The 18,025-nt window shown below is 42.2% G+C and overlaps 1 protein-coding gene across 2 annotated transcripts in view; it reads right to left on the bottom strand.

Annotated features, from left to right (window-relative positions):
* LOC121550889 (histone deacetylase 5-like) overlaps positions 1-8,710 on the bottom strand; it is an 86,963-nt gene extending 78,253 nt beyond the window's left edge. For both annotated transcript variants that reach the window (XM_041863299.2, XM_041863300.2), the window contains exon 1: positions 8,577-8,710. The gene's annotated coding sequence lies outside the window, so the exon portion shown is untranslated. The remainder of the gene's footprint in view (positions 1-8,576) is intronic.
* Between the last annotated feature and the right edge of the window lie 9,315 nt (positions 8,711-18,025).

Below are 18,025 nucleotides of genomic sequence, written 5' to 3'. Positions count from 1 at the left end.
TGTCATGCAGTAAAATGCAAATTAATTACTTAAAAATCATACAATGTGAATTTCTGGATTTTTGTTTTAGATTCCGTCTCTCACAGTTGAAGTGTACCTATGATAAAAAGGACAGACCTCTACATGCTTTGTAAGTAGGAAAACCTGCAAAATCGGCAATGTATCAAATACTTGTTCTCCCCACTGTATATAGACACACACACACACACACACACACACACAGTTGAAGTCGGAAGTTTACATACACCTTAGCCAAATACATTTAAACTCAGATTTTCACAATTCCTGACATTTAATCCTAGTAAAAATTCCCTGTTTTTAGGTCAGTTAGGATCACCACTTTATTTTAAGAATGTGAAATGTCAGAATAATAGTAGAGATAATTATTTCCTTCAGCTTTTATTTCTTTCAACACATTCCCAGTGGATCAGAAGTTTACATACACTCAATAAGTATTTGGTAGCATTGCCTTTAAATTGTTTAACTTGGGTGAAATGTTTTGGGTAGCCTTCCACAAGCTTCCCACAATACGTTGGGTGAATTTTGGCCCATTCCTCCTGACAGAGCAGGTGTAACTGAGTCAGGTTTGTAGGCCTCCTTGCTCGCACACGCTTTTTCAGTTCTGCCCACACATTTTCTATAGGATTGAGGTCAGGGCTTTGTGATGGCCACTCCAATACCTTGACTTTGTTGTCCTTAAGCCATTTTGCCACAACTTGGAAGTATGCTTGGGGTCATTGTCCATTTGGAAGACCCATTTGCGACCAAGCTTTAACTTCCTGACTGATGTCTTGAGATGTTGCTTCAATATATCCACATAATTTTCCTTCCTCATGATGCCATCTATTTTGTGAAGTGCACCAGTTCCTCCTGCAGCAAAGCACCCCCACAGCATGATGCTGCCACCCCTGTGCTTCACGGTTGGGATGGTATTCTTCGGCTTACAAGCGTTCCCCTTTTTCCTCCAAACATAACGATAGTCATTTTGGCCAAACAGTTTTACTGTGGCTATACATACTTTTGTACCTGTTTCCTCCAGCATCTTCACAAGGTCCTTTGCTGTTGTTCTGGGATTGATTTGCACTTTTCGCACCAAAGCACGTTCATCTCTAGGAGACCGAACGCGTCTACTTCCTGAGCGGTATGACGGCTGCGTGGTCCCATGGTGTTTATACAGTGAGGGAAAAAAGTATTTGATCCCCTGCTGATTTTGTACGTTTGCCCACTGACAAAGACATGATCAGTATATAATTTTAATGGTAGGTTTATTTGAACAGTGAGAGACAGAATAACAACAACAAAAATCCAGAAAAACGCATGTCAAAAATATTATAAATTGATTTGCATTTTAATAAGTATTTGACCCCTCTGCAAAACATGACTTAGTACTTGGTGGCAAAACCCTTGTTGGCAATCACAGAGGTCAGACGTTTCTTGTAGTTGGCCACCAGGTTTGCACACATCTCAGGAGGGATTTTGTTCCACTCCTCTTTGCAGATCTTCTCCAAGTCATTAAGGTTTTGAGCCTGACGTTTGGCAACTCGAACCTTCAGCTCCCTCCACAGATGTTCTATGGGATTAAGGTCTGAAGACTGGCTAGGCCACTCCACGACCTTAATGTGCTTATTCTTGAGCCACTCCTTTGTTGCCTTGGCCATGTGTTTTGGGTCATTGTCATGCTGGAATACCCATCCAAGACCCATTTTCAATGCCCTGGCTGAGGGAAGGAGGTTCTCACCCAAGATTTGACGGTACATGGCCCCGTCCATCGTCCCTTTGATGCGGTGAAGTTGTCCTGTCCCCTTAGCAGAAAAACACCCCCAAAGCATAATGTTTCCACCTCCATGTTTGACGGTGGGGATGGTGTTCTTGGAGTCATAGGTAGCATTCCTCCTCCTCCAAACACGGCGAGTTGAGTTGATGCCAAAGAGCTCGATTTTGGTCTCATCTGACCACAACACTTTCACCCAGTTCTCCTCTGAATCATTCAGATGTTCATTGGCAAACTTCAGACAGCCCTGTATATGTGCTTTCTTGAGCAGGGGGACCTTGCAGGCGCTGCAGGATTTCAGTCCTTCACGGCGTAGTGTGTTACCAATTGTTTTCTTGGTGACTATGGTCCCAGCTGCCTTGAGATCATTGACAAGATCCTCCTGTGTAGTTCTGGGCTGATTCCTCACCGTTCTCATGATCATTGCAACTTCACGAGGTGAGATCTTGCATGGAGCCCCAGGCCGAGGGAGATTGACAGTTATTTTGTGTTTCTTCCATTTGCGAATAATCGCACCAACTGTTGTCACCTTCTCACCAAGCTGCTTGGCGATGGTCTTGTAGCCCATTCCAGCCTTGTGTAGGTCTACAATCTTGTCCCTGACATCCTTGGAAAGCTCTTTGGTCTTAGCCATGGTGGAGAGTTTGGAATCTGATTGATTGATTGCTTCTGTGGACAGGTGTCTTTTATACAGGTAACAAGCTGAGATTAGGAGCACTCCTTTTAAGAGTGTGCTCCTAATCTCAGCTCGTTACCTGTATAAAAAGACACCTGGGAGCCAGAAATCTTTCTGATTGAGAGGGGGTCAAATACTTATTTCCCTCATTAAAATGCAAATCAATTTATAACATTTTTGACATGCGTTTTTCTGGATTTTTTTGTTGTTATTCTGTCTCTCACTGTTCAAATAAACCTACCATTAAAATTATAGACTGATCATTTCAGTGGGCAAACATACAAAATCAGCAGGGGATTAAATACTTTTTTCCCTCACTGTATATCAAGTTTGAAGAAAATCTAGGTGATTTGTAGGCCATATCGCCCAGCCCTAATTAGTCCTGCAGTGCATTTCCTGGAAAGTGGATCTAAATCCCACTCATCGGTCGCGGAAGTCTCGCCTCAAAGTAGTATGATTTAATGGAGTGGAGTTAGAGCTGAAAGCCAATGCAGTACCGCCGTCCCTGTTACTGTGCCCTCCATACTGAAGCAAGGCTCTCAGGCGTCGTGCCCAAACGCATCGCTGATCGTTTACTACTCTCCTCAGATATCCCCTCTGGTTTAACACTGGCCTCTTGTCAGCACATTGGCTAAATATACTCATCTTTCTCTAGGGTTTTGGGGTTTGTTTGGTTTTGCAAGGTTATCTGGGAACATTCATGAGGATTAGAGTAGCGACAGGAACAGGAGCATGTAGTTTAGTCAGTCAGTCACTAACACGTTTAGATACCAATCACCAAGGCCAATTTGAGGAAGGAAGGCATCATTGCACCAAATTGCAAGAAACAGCTCAATTAAACCTTTTTAAATTGTTCATTTTGTTCAGCATTTCCAAAGTCTGAGTCTAAGTGTACACCTACGGAGGATGACATTTCCTCTAATTGCCTTCCACTAATATGTCAGCTAAATCTGAAAACCTGTCCAGAGTGTGGTCTGGGGCTAAGCAAATGGCTCTCTCTGTGTGATATTCCAGATGTTTGTTCTGATGTTTGTCTGCAAGCCACTCTCTCCCTGCAGGGTCCCAAGGCACTCGTCAGGTGACAGGCTCCGCCAAGGGCCCAGCTTCATCACAGCCTACACAGGAAGCTTGGTTATAGAAACCGTGTCACAGGGATAATGGGCTGTCTTGTCGCAGGGTATTTAGAGCCTTTAACCACCTCTGACTGCTGGCCTGGCCACTTTCACTGGCTGCATTATCCTAATGACGTGCGAATGCGGATTAAAATAGCAGCCCATCTTTTTTTGACCATCTGCAGTCCGACTGCGTGATGGTGCAAGGAGACTCATCTGTTCCAGCGAGTAGCCTAAGTGGGGGCCTCCGCCTCATCACTGAAAATACCTGTCCCTGCGAGAGGCAGGAAGTGCTGCTAAGCGACATGGGACGTGCTCTGTCCTCAGACCTTGGCATCAGCCTTTACTTGAAGCCATGACTTAAATGGTTCAACAGATGAAGCACATAAATTGTACACCAACAAATTCTTAGAATTGCAGGGGGACCTTTCAGCAGGAGCAAATCAATTTGCTACAATCAATGTGCTTTATGTTTAAATTGGCTGCTCTCAACTTTATTTCATAGCATTTATGAATACAATGGTCTTGTGTCAATGCAACAGAAAGGCCTGTGGCAGTGAGTCTGAGGTCTGGTCCAAAAGCAGAACCACATAAGGAGGATCCTTTGTGCTCTTATAAACAGAACCAAAGATGGGGACTGTGACACTCACTAGCCTGCTAAAAATGTGTGCTACTGCTGCACATCCCCCTCAGCCAGCCCTCAAAGTCAAGGTGTGCTACTGCTGCACATCCCCCTCAGCCAGCCCTCAAAGTCAAGGTGTGCTACTGCTGCACATCCCCCTCAGCCAGCCCTCAAAGTCAAGGTGTGCTACTGCTGCACATCCCCCTCAGCCAGCCCTCAAAGTCAAGGTGTGCTACTGCTGCACATCCCCCTCAGCCAGCCCTCAAAGTCAAGGCGAGAGGGCGAGTTAGAGACCAGCAGATTCTCAAGGAGAAAGAGGGACACCGCACTCAGCAGAGCCTTTCCCACCGCACTCAGCAGAGCCTTTCCCACCGCACTCAGCAGAGCCTTTCCCACCGCACTCAGCAGAGCCTTTCCCACCGCACTCAGCAGAGCCTTTCCCACCGCACTCAGCAGAGCCTTTCCCACCGCACTCAGCAGAGCCTTTCCCACCGCACTCAGCAGAGCCTTTCCCACCGCACTCAGCAGAGCCTTTCCCACCGCACTCAGCAGAGCCTTTCCCACCGCACTCAGCAGAGCCTTTCCCACCGCACTCAGCAGAGCCTTTCCCACCGGCAGGGACGAAATGGCCCCCACCTCCCCTTGACACCACACCTTGCATACAAAACAGAGAACATGCAAGCTCTCAATGGCAGTGCGATGCCTTTAACTTACCTTGAAGTGAAATTGTTAACTTAAATAGCAGAGAGATAGGCCTAGTTAGTTGAGTTTATAAAAAAATTGAGTCAAATGAAGCACGTCTAGGCAATGGCCTTATAACCGGTCCCAGGATGTTTAATTAGGATCCAGACACCAAATGACTCACTTTCGTCAAAACAAAACAATTACGGGTCAGCACATTGATCAAGGGTAGGAGGCAGGCAACTGTTCCTCCTGGAATTTAAACCAGCAACACTTAGGCCTAAGTCACATGCCCATTTCTCCAAGAATTAATAGGCTTTTCTGGGGGCTAGGATTGTAAACGTGCACGGAATGTTGGGGTGGAGGAGGTCAACTGTGGGATTTATCCGATCAACACTGGTAACCAGGTTATCAGGATATACAAATAAAAAACAACAGTCTTTAAGCACAGCAAGCATGTTTCAATCATTACTGAGGTTTGCTTCACACTGTAGCCTAAATATTGTTTTCTACAGTGTATGAATCCAAGTTTCCATGCATTTTTGCAGTGCAAACAGAATAGGCTAACGTCAAGGCCCTGTATCTTCAGGGCGTGCATGGGCAGGGCTGTTCAATAGCCCTTTCAACACCTTGTGTGGTTCATCAGGACAAGTGACTCTGCTTCACATTGTTGATGAACTTAAAAAACAGTTGCAATCTTACAATCTATGTGCTGAACCTATTTCGTGAAGGAGTAGACCTAATCTCTCGTGGACAGATGCACGTAACATAAATGGTAGTAGCATCTGTCGACGGCCTGTGGGATGGCACATAGACTAGCCTGAAACTGGCTGAGAGTTTCCGTTTAGTGGGATGAAGACTTCGCTAGTCTCGTTAGTACATTTATACAACATTTTAATTCTGGGTGTCCGAGATCAGAGAAGCAAAGTTCGACCAATCAAGTTTAATTCAGGCAATCAATATAAAAGATACAACATTAGACATTAGTGAACCACATACAGAAAGCACATTTAATTTGATAAAAAGTTATGTTGCCTATACTGTTCATCAGTGGCCATGGTCTGAGGCAAATGTTATTTATATCCTCCCTCATAAGGAAGAGATAAGTCAACTATGGAATATGGGATCTCAACGTGTGACCCTTAAGTCTTGACATCTGTCACCATGTAATTCAAGAACTGGGCACATGCAGATATTTTCCGAAAAGTATCCAGATGTTTGCAGATAAGATCAGGTTTGGGTTATCTGATAGCCAAAATGGCAGAAATCAGGAGTGTGTGACAAGACAACCCTTGTGCAAAAAAGCTGATGATGCTAGAGGTGGTTTAGCCAGTGGTTCTTCATTTATTTGGAGTGACTGATAAAGGAGGGCAATTCCACGGTAACAGTGATGCTGAGATTTTTCACTTTAAAATGTATGCCAAACAAAATCCAATGGTTACAAAGTTAAACAAACAATACAACTCCATGCACAAGGACTTAACAATTTCCAATGAAAAGGCCACTTGCAAGGCCACTCAAGGACTGTGAGTGGCATCCACATCCACACACACGCGTGAGAAGCAGCATTTCTGTCAATCAACTGATCTCTAAATTATCTGTCTGGCACTTAATCAAAGACAAGCGTTTGTCATTAATTTAATTTAGGAGGAAATCCTTCTCCATGACCTCTCTCTGGCTCATCAAACTTCTGCGCAATGGAGCTGTGCAAGACCGCCAACTGACTTGCGAGCCAAAACCACAAGCCACATCTTTTCATAGGGTTTAGTGTCGTCTGCAGGTAAAATGTTAGCGTGTACATGCACAGAACAAGCCACAAATCAGAACCTGTAGGATATACACTGAGTGTACAAAACATTTGGAACACCTGCTCTTTCCATTACATAGACTGACCAGGTGAATCCAGGTGAAAGTTATGATCCATTATTGATGACACCAATCAGTGTAGATGAAGGGGAGGAGACAGGTTCAAGAAGGATTTTTAAGCCTCGAGACATGGATTATGCATGTGTGCCATTCAGAGGGTGAATGGGCAAGATAACAGATTTAAGTGCCTTTGAACGGGGTATGGTAGTAGGTGCCAGGCGCACCGGTTTGAGTGTGTCAACTGCAAGGCTGCTGGGTTTTTCACACTCAACAGTTTCCTGTTTGTATCGAGAATGGTCCACCACCCAAAGGACATCCAGCCAACTTCACACAACGGTGGGAAGCATTGGAGTCAACATTGGCCAGCATCCCTTTGGAACACTTTTGACACCTTGTAGGCCATGCCCCGACAAATTGAGGCTGTTCTTAGAGAAAAAGGGGATGCAACACAATATTAGGGAGGTGTTGTAATGTTTTGTACACTCAGTGTATCTAGGCCTACCTTTGATAAATGCAATGTTTGTTTCATAACAACAGTTAGGCCCATCATGAAAGTAACTGCAAAAACACAACTTTGCCTTTACTAGCAGGCAATCCATTGTGATAACCGACAATTTCTATACATAGTCCTACAGTCTGTGTGAGATTTAACATTTTGGGGGGAAATAGGCTACTGGTAAGGCGACAGACTTATTGGCCAATTTTAGAGAAACTACTCAGATGTCTCTACATCAACAGCAAACCTACCGGTCTGTGGTTCACCACTACCTAGGCACAAAAGGTGCTTCCAGTAATTCAAATTAGCATTTTGGGGGGAAAGGAAGGCACTGTTATTGAGTTAATTGGCCTAAGCTATTATCTTTTTCACTTCCATCCACATTTTTATTTACACTGTAAAATAGTGGCTTAAATGTAATCATGATAATTAGCATATATATTGAATATGCAAAAATACAGGGTACTGACTGTGGGATCGTCTCTCTCACACACATGTACGTACACGTTTGGCATATTAACTGTATACACCAGGGTTCTTCAATTCCGGTCCTGGAGGGCCGAAACACCTCTGTTTTTCATCCTCTCCTTCTAATCAGGGGCTAATTCAGACCTGGGACACCAGGTGAGTGCAATTAACTACCAGATAGAAATAAAAAACAGAAGTGTTTCGGCCCTCCAGGACCGGAATTGAAGAACCCTGGTATACACCAATAGAACCAACTAGCACGGAGTGGGACCCCAACTCAAGTGGCACCATCACCTTAAAAAATGCGGCGTCGCAAACTTGCTGACTACTGCCATGGCCCATGGCATGGGGGTTACCAGAAGAAGAAGTGGCAAACTAACTTGTCATTTAAACTCAGTCAAAACACAATTTGCTTAACATGGAGGACACAAATTGCCATGGAGAAGGCACTGACGGCGGCGGTACTGCTTTTAACACCCACCCTAAAAAAAACACTTTTTCAAATGTGATAGCTAAGTTAGCCTGCGTTAGTTAGCTAACGTTAGCTATCGCGAAGTAGGCTGCTGATAAGCTAACGTTAGCTAGCAAGCTAACTAGACGTCTGCTAACTGACGCTTTAATCAGATGCCAATACTATGTGTCAGTTTGCTTACTTGACATTTTCCACATCAGAACAATCCATTCATGCACATTTACGTTAGTTAAAGCAACTTCGCTTGCTAGCTAACGTTAACTAGCTATCAAAACTTCATCGCGTTCTGTCAGTTATCTAGCTTGTTAGCTAGCCAGGAGCAACCAAACGCATCAGATGAAAATATCGCGGAATAAAAACCGCTCTTACCAGTAGACGTAAGATACATTATCTCCCAGCAAACATAACGTACCTGATTGTCGTTCTCCTTTTCGCTGATCGGAGATTGCCTCTTTGACCGTTACACTTCTACTTGATCGTTTTAATATTTTTTTGTGAAATGTCAAATTTCCCCTATCACAACTCTCTTTCCTCCATATTTTCAGCTCCTCCACCAACAACATTAATGACGTTTGTCCCCTGTCACGTGACCCCATCTGTTGGTGCTAAAAATAGATTATACACCCAATGAGTAACTCAGTACAACAGGACAGATACCCAACACAGTCGCAATGGCAGTGGTAGACACTACTACCACGGTCGGAGTAGGAAAGGACTGCACATTTTCCTTCATGCCTTAATGTCACTAAAATCTTGGTTGCGCACAATGTGCAGTGCATCTTTTTGGGAAGACTATCAATGTGAATCTTGGGCGCCCCTATTAGATATACAGGAACAAGTTACAGTGTATGCTAGACTAGAGCATGGGAAACATGTTTACATTGCCAAAGCAAGTGGAATAGATCATAAACAAAAGTGAAATAAACAGAAATGAACAGTAAAAGTTTCAAAAGAATAGAGCCATTTCAAATGTTATTACTGGCTATGTACAGTGTTGTAACAATGTGCAAATAGTTGTAGTACGAAAGGGAAAATAAATAGACAGATAAACTATATAGATTCTATTGGGGGGATGTAGGTAGCACACGTGAGGAAATGTTTCTGCTCCTGTTTTGATTAATTAATTTAATAAAGTGGGTTAGGTCTGCTCCATACCAAATGAACATACCCCTTGAGTCTCTTCCCTTTTTCACACCTGGTAGTTTGGTGGACAACCAGCTCTCTAACTGTCTCTCTCTCTCTGTCTCCCTGTCTCTCTGTCTCGCTCTCTCTCACACACACACTTAATCTCACTCGTCCAAGTGTGGTAGACCTTGCATTTGCACAGAGACGTCCCCTTATACAGTACCAGTCAAAGGTTTGGACACACCTACTCATTCCAAGGTTTTTCTTTATTTTTACTATTTTCTACATTGTAGAATAATAGTGAAAACATCAAAACTATGAAATAACACATATGGAATCATGTAGTAACCAACGAAAAGTGTTAAACAAATCAAAATATATTTTAGATTTTAGATTCTTCAAAGGAGCCACCCTTTGCCTTGATGACAGCTTTGAACACTCTTGGCCTTCTCTCAACCAGCTTCATGAGGTAGTCACCTGGAATGCATTTCAATTAACAGGTGTGCCTTCTTAAAAGTTAATTTGTGGAATATCTTTCCTTCTTAATGCGTTTGAGCCAATTAGTTGTGTTGTGACAAGGTAGGGGGGTATACAGAAGATAGCCGTATTTGGTAAAAGACCAAGTCCATATTATGGCAAGAACAGCTCAAATAAGCAAAGAGAAATGACAGTCCATCATTACTTTAAGACATGAAGGTCAGTCATTACTGAACATTATAAATAAATAAATAAATAAATAATGTATGCACTCACTAACTGTAAGTCACTCTGGATAAGAGCGTCTGCTAAATGACTGTAAATGTAAAAAAAATGATGAAACTGACTCTCATGAGGACCGCCACAGGAATGGAAGACCCAGAGTTACCTCTGCTGCAGAGGATAAGTTCATTAGAGTAAATGCTTCAGAGTTCAAGTAACAGACACATCTCAACATCAACTGTTCAGAGGAGTGTGTGAATCAGGCCTTCATGGTCGAATTGCTGCAAAGAAACCACTACTAAAGGACACCAATAAGAAGAAGAGACTCGCTTGGGCCAAGAAACACAAGCAATGGACATTAGACCGGTGGAAATCTGGTCTGATGAGTCCAAATTCGAGATTTTTGGTTCCAACCGCCGTGTCCTTGTGAGACGTAGAGTAGGTGAACGGATGATCTCCGCATGTGTGGTTCCCACCGTGAAGCATTGAGGAGGTGGTATGATGGTGTGGGGGTGCTTTGCTGGTGACACTGTCAGTGATTTATTTAGAATTCAAGGCACACTTAACCAGCATGGCTACCACAGCATTCTGCAGCGATATGCCATCCCATCTGGTTTGCGCTTAGTGGGACTATCATTTGTTTTTCAACAGGACAATGAACCAACACACCTCCAGGCTGTGTAAGGGCTATTTGACCAAGAAGGAGAGTGATGGAGTGCTGCATCAGATGACCTGGCCTCCACAATCCCCCGACCTCAACCCAATTGAGATGGTTTGGGATGAGTTGGACTACAGAGTGAAGGAAAAGCAGCCAACAAGTGCTCAGCATATGTGGAAACTCCTTCAAGACTGTTGGAAAAGCATTCCAGGTGAAGCTGGTTGAGAGATTGCCAAGACTGTAAAGTTGTCATCAACCTTCCCGTTCTCTCATGTCACCCCGCTCCTCCGCACACTCCACTGGCTTCCAGTTGAGGCTCGCATCTACTACAAGACCATGGTGCTTGCCTACGGAGCTTTGAGGGGAACTGCACCTCCTTACCTTCAGGCTCTGATCAGACCCTACACCCAAAACGAGGGCACTACGTTCATCCACCACTGGCCTGCAAGCCCCCCTACCTCTACGGAAGCACAGTTCCCGCTCAGCCCTGTCAAAGCTATTCGCTGCTCTGGCACCCCAATGGTGGAACAAGCTCCCCCAAGACGCCAGGACAGCGGAGTCACTGACCATCTTCCGGAGACACTTGAAACCCTACCTCTTTAAGGAATACCTGGAATAGTATAAAAGTAATCCTTCTACCCACCCCCCTCCCCCACAAAAAAAAGTGGTTGTCCCACTGGCTATCATAAGTTGAATGCACTAATTTGTAAGTCGCTCTGGATAAGAGCATCTGCTAAATGGCGTAAATGTAAATGTAGGGCAAAGGGTGCCTACTTTGAAGAATCTAAAATATATTTTGTTGAACACTTTTTTGGTTACTACATGATTCCATATGTGTTATTTCATAGTTTTGATGTCTTCACTATTATTATACAAGTTAGAAAATAGTAAAAATAAAGAAAAACCCTTGAATGAGTAGGTGTGTCCAAACTTTTGACTGGTACTGTACATGCAAACTCTTGTTCTCACACTCTCTATTCTGGCCACATGGTGCACTGTCTTACTGCACAAGGAGAGAGATTGCCCTACACGCTCACTGTTACTGTTTGCTTTCCTGTGTGCTCATCTGTAGTTGGTTGCCATGGATGCACCTGACTGCAACGCTCCACACGTTACCCCAACCCCACCAGCTCACCAGACACCCTCTCTCTTTCCCTCCTCCTTCTCATCCTACTCTCTCCCTTGCTTCTTTCATTTTAAGAGGGGTCTCGTCAGTCTGTCACTAACCACTATTGACAGTACTGTGAATTCTCCTGCAGAGGTGGGAAAGGACGTCATGCCTCCCAGGGAGCCAGCAATTGCTGCCTCTCTTACATCAGAAAAGGCCATTCATGTGAACATGGTGAGGTGGGATTGATGGATTCACGTTGAAAGATAAGACAGCAGCTAAAAATAACACAGGCAGTGCTGCAAAACAGGTTAAAAGCAAACAAAAGCAAACCTGTTTGTTCCACTGGTCTGACAGCAAAAGAGAGCGAAGGGAGTGGAGGAGAGAAGAAAGTTGAAAATAGAGGAAATAGGTATATTCTGACAGGAATCTTTACTCATATTGGCCTGACCCACAGGTGTCTTGGATTTTATGGTGTATTTGTCTGCTTTTGATTTGTCAGGTCACACAAAGTAGTTGGAAAGATCAGAGGCTGCATTTTCAGTGGAAAATAGCCAACTCATTCTACCTATGAAGGACAATAAGGATGAGATTGACGTGCTTTGAGAGAGAAAGAGAGAGAGAGAGAGAGAGAGATGAAGTCACAGCAGCAATGACTCATCATTACCTCATTATGATTGCACAGAGAGAGAGATATGGTTAGATGCATTGTCTTACATCAGATAGCGTGCCAATTCCGTAGGACTCAGGGGGGTACAATGGGGTAGGGATATGATGACAGAGGTTCTACACCATTATGATATACAGATGATGCCCTATATATCAACATTATAATCAATGTCAATCAAATGGGTTATAAATATGCTACAAATGTTGATCATTCTAAATCTAAACATGAACTTTAGTTATCTTACATTTCGTCATTACAAGCATAGAACCTACAGAGATCCCCTACAGTCAGGTTATCATCCCAATCTACAGCAGGTGCCTTACCAGAAGTAAAGATAAGGGAACCTGGAATCGAAACTCCATGTCATGCAGAAGGAGTCATGCACAGTGTGTACTCTGATTGCCTAAAGAATGAAGAGAATGAGACAATGCTAAAGCATAGCAATATATGCCTTAAAGTCATTTGCATTTCTAAGAACAACAGCTGCAAGGAAATGGTTAGATGGATGTTGTGATTGTTTGTACAAGCTTCAGTCAAGATTCAGGCCTTCATGACTAGGGTTAAGCGACTCTTGATATGAAAAGTTTATTTCCAAAATGCTATATATCAATTTTCTGAAATGTTGGTAAATTAACTTTTGTTGTTTAAAAAATGTATGAAAAAGATTGGTGTGTTTTTTCACTATCTAATCATGGCCTATAGTGATTTGATAGATAGGACGTTTATTTAAATCTAGGTTTCTCTGGAGACATAATAACAAGTTATCCATACCACCAGAGAGTGGGGGGGGACCTGTATCAGTGATTTTGACCAGATAGACAGATCATTTGGAGAGATATAGCTCCCCATGTACTCGCCTAAGATTATTATTTTCTATACCACGTATCATATGACCGTGTACAAAATCAAAAAGACTTTATAAAACTGCAATATAGAACTCCGATATGCTCTGAATCTACACAGAGAGCTGTATTGGCAAATCTAAAAAAGTATTTATTTGAATTCAGGTTTCTCTGGGGACATACTATTAAGTTTTACATATCCTCAGAGGGTGGAGGGGGACCTGTTGGAGTGATCTTGACCTGATAGACAGATCACCTGCAGAGATGGAGCACCTTATGCACTCGCCTATGGTTACAACTGGTTATAACTAGGTATGACGATGTACAAAATCAAATTACCTTAGATATATTCTTAGTTGCAGTCAAAGTCTGTCAGTGGTATGAAAAATTGGTAGAACTGTAAAACAGAAAACAGATACCCTCTGAATGTACACATAGTGCAGTATTGGTGTGTATTCTCCAAATAAATAATTATTCCATGTAAAATGTTATAAAAATACCAGAATTCCTATAATACCCTTTAATATTCTATTTATGCAACTTTAAATGGTATTTGTGTTCCTATAACATTTGGTTTGAAGTGAGTTTGAGGATTTGGGCATGCTTTTCACAAGCAGCGATGCTAATGCTGGCTGCGGGGTAAGTAAATAAAGAAAACTAAGCCATATTTTTGGTCATTGTCTCTCAGGATCAATGGATGAAGATTTTTTTATTAATAAAATTAAGTATATTTAAAATGTTGGTGTACTGCCCCTTTAAATGGTAGTAGTTTTTTACCACATACAGTGCCTTCAGACAATATTCATACCCCTTGACTTATTCCACATTTTGTTGTGTTACAGCCTGAATTAAAAATTGATTAAATTGATTTTACAGAAATATGACATTTACATAAGTATTCACACCCCTTTTCTATGACACTCCAAATTGAGCTCAGGTGCATTCCATTTCCTTTGATCATCCTTGAGATGTCGCTACAACTTGATTGGAGTCCACCTGTTGCCAATTCAATTGTTTGGACATGATTTAGAAAGAAACACACCTGTCTATATAAGGTCCCACAGTTGACAGTGCATGTCAGAGCAGAAACTATACCATGAAGTCCAAGGAACTGTCCGTAGATCTCAGAGACAGGATTGTGATTGAGGCATATGTCTGGGGAAGGGTATAAAACCATTTCTAGAGTGTTGAAAGTTTTCAAGAGCACAGCAGTCTCCATCATTGGGAAACATTGTCGAGGGATGTAGGGGTGCTGAGCCCTGATAAATCACATTTATTAATATTTATTTAAATATATATATATAATACCAGTCAAAAGTTTGGACACACCTACTCATTCAAGGGTTTTTCTTTATTTTTACATTGTAGAATAATAGTGAAGACATCAAGACTATGAAATAACACAAATGGAATCATGTAGTAACAAATCAAAAAATATGTTATATTTGAGATTCTTCAAATAGCCACCCTTTGCCTTGATGACAGCTTTGCACACTCTTGGCATTCTCTCAACCAGCTTCACCTGGAATGCTTTTCCAACAGTCGTGAAGGAGTTCCCACATATGCTTAGCACTTGATGGCTGCTTTTCCTTCACTCTGCGGTCCAACTCATCCCAAACCATCTCAGTTGGGTTGAGGTCGGGGGATTGTAAAGGCCAGGTCATCTGATGCAGCACTCCATCACTCTCCTTCTTGGTAAAATAGCCCTTACACAGCCTGGAGGTGTGTTGGGTCATTGTTCTGTTGAAAAACAAATGATAGTCCCACTAAGTAAATACATTACAGACAGTGTCACCAGCAAAGCACCCCCACACCATAACACCTCCTCCTCCATGCTTTACGGTGGGAAATACACATGTGGAGATCATCCGTTCACCCACACCGCGTCTCACAAAGACACGGCGGTTGGAACCAAAAATCTCAAATTTGGACTCCAGACCAAAGGACACATTTCCACCGGTCTAACGTCCATTGCTCGTGTTTCTTGGCCCAAGCAGGTCTCTTCTTCTTATTGGTGTCCTTTAGTAGTGGTTTCTTTGCAGCAATTTGACTATGAAGGCCTGATTCACACAGTCACCTCTGAACAGTTGATGTTGAGATGTGTCTGTGACTTGAACTCTGTGAAGCATTTATTTGGGCTGCAATTTCTGAGGCTGGTAACTCTAATGAACTTATCCTCTGCAGCAAAGGTAACTCTGGGTCTTCCATTCCTGTGGTGGTCCTCATGAGAGCCAGTTTCATCATAACGCTTGATGGTTTTTGTGACTGCACTTGAAGAAACTTTAAAAGTTCTTGAAAAGTTCCGTATTGACTGACCTTCATGTCTTAAAGTAATAATGGACTGTTGTTTTGTTTATTTGAGCTGTTCTTGACATAATATGGACTTGGTAATTTAAAAAAAATAGGGCTATCTTCTGTATACCCCACTACCTTGTCACAACACAACTGATTTGCTCAAATGCATTAAGAAGGAAAGAAATTCCACAAATTAACTTTTAAGAAGGCACACCTGTTAATAGAAATGCATTCCAGGTGACTACCTCATGAAGCTGGTTGAGAGAATGCCAAGAGTGTGCAAAGCTGTCATCAAGGCAAAGGGTGGCTATTTGAAGAATCTCAAATATAAAATATATTTTGATTTGTTTAACACTTTTTTTGGTTACTACAAGATTCCATATGTGTTATTTCGTAGTTTTGATGTCTTCACTATTATTATACAATGTAAAAAATAGTAAAAATCAAGAAAAACCCTTGAATGAGTAGTTGTGTCCAAACTTTTGACTGGTAGTGTATATATTTAAATATAAATGAAAATTGTTTTCCCCCAACAAATTAGTGCATGAGGCCTTAATTATTCCTGTATGACCAGAGAAAAATACTTGTTGACAATCAGCTTTTCAATGGCAGGGACTGGGAGACAAAATACAGGCAAATCCTTGATGAGAACCTGCTTCAGAGTGCAAACGAACTTAGACTGGGGAGAAGATTTACGTTCCAACAGGACAATGACCCAAGCATACAGCCAAAGCAATGCTGGAATGGCTTCATAACAAGAATGTAAAAGTAATTGAGTCAAAAGCCCAGACTTGAATCCCATTGAAAATCTGTGGAAAGACCATCTATCTTAACAGAGCTTGAGAAAATCTGAAAGGAAGAATGGGAGAAAACCCCGAAATCCAGATGTGCAAAGCTGATACAGACATACCCAAGATGAGTCAAAGCTGTAATTGCCGCCAAAGGTGCTTCTACAAAGTATTGACTCAAGGGTGTGAATACTTATGTAAATTATATATTTCTGTATTTTATTTTTAATACATTTGGTGAATATATCGTTTTGGAAATAAACTCTTCTATATTGAAATATTTTCTTAATTTAGAAATCTAAAGTGGGTTCTGTAATAACTTTTATGCATTGATTATAACTATTTCTAAGATTTGCCCGTCGCAGACTCTTTAACCCTTGACTGGGTATGTTTATGATATCTTGTCTGTGGTTCCAATCAACACTGTCTCTGGTGATCATTCTCCCCAAGCTCTAGCCAGTCACCACTTACCCCAGTCCTTCACAGCGATGAAGAGCCTGTTACCATGGTGATACCGCACTTGCTATGCCACGGGTTAGCGTCGGCGTGCACTGTAAACAGATAGAGTTGTCACGTCACCCGCAAATGCCGAGTAGGTTTACTCATAGGCAGCATTCACTGCAGACTTTTTGTTTTCATTAACATATTCATATACTTTCCAGGGGAATTTTGGTAACCGTGGCACAACTTTCACCAATGAGAAGGGCTTCTTGCCTTGACCAAAAATGTATATCAACCACCATTGTCTTTTTCTTGCTCTCTAACATATACACACACACAATGTATTGAGCTTGCAAGGCTCATTCTTAGTGTAGATGTCATTCTCTGCAATAAGAGACACATGGTAGGGTCCCCAGGGTGTGCATGCAGGTTTGCTGCATCCCTCTCTGCCCTGCCTTTGGCCTCAGGGTCAGAGCAGCTGATATAGGAGAGGTTTGGTTTATTCCCTGTGTGTGAAACTGTGAATGGACCATGGGCTGCTAAATTTGTAAATGAAGCAACGAGCGGTGAGTCATAAATTAGTCATGCCGTTACCGAGTCATACTCAAATGTCATCTTCCGTTACTCTCCTACCCTCCCACCCCCGGTTGTGAGACAGGAAATGAAAAGGAAAAACAGAAAGTGTGAGAACACATATATTACTTTCACTGACATGAATATTCAAGTGTATTAATGAGTCTTTTGGGGTTGTTTTTATGGGACTTCTTTTCTTTGCCTGAGAAGAAGTGGAAGAAAGTGTCACAATTCATACAACATGTGGAGTGTGAGTACATAGCACTGAGATCCATCTTCACTATGCTGTCTAACTGAAAAATCTGATTCCAACTGATTCCCCCTGGGCACATATTTCTCCTGGAATACTCATTGATAGGGAGGGGATCCACGGTCATTATGTCCACCTCTGGTTGGTCAGAAAGGGCTAAGCTCACTTTAGACTGTGAAAATAATACAAAAAAACACATTAAATTAAACTTGCCTTGAAATTATCTTCATTAAAATATACTGTATATAAAAGTCTGATTGAATTGTAAAAGGAGTTGAATATTAAATTGTGTACTTGTCTTTCCTTTGCACGGAGCAACTCATGTGGTTTTCCCTGCTACAGTTCGTTGATGATCATGGATTCATACATTAACTCAAGTCCTGAGGCCTTGCTATCATTTGAGACATCTTCT

Source organism: Coregonus clupeaformis, chromosome 35, assembly GCF_020615455.1.
Source record: "Coregonus clupeaformis isolate EN_2021a chromosome 35, ASM2061545v1, whole genome shotgun sequence".
NCBI classification, from domain to species: Eukaryota; Metazoa; Chordata; class Actinopteri; order Salmoniformes; family Salmonidae; genus Coregonus; species Coregonus clupeaformis.
Note: the sequence above shows the minus strand (reverse complement) of the source record. Positions and strands in the feature narration are given on the sequence as shown.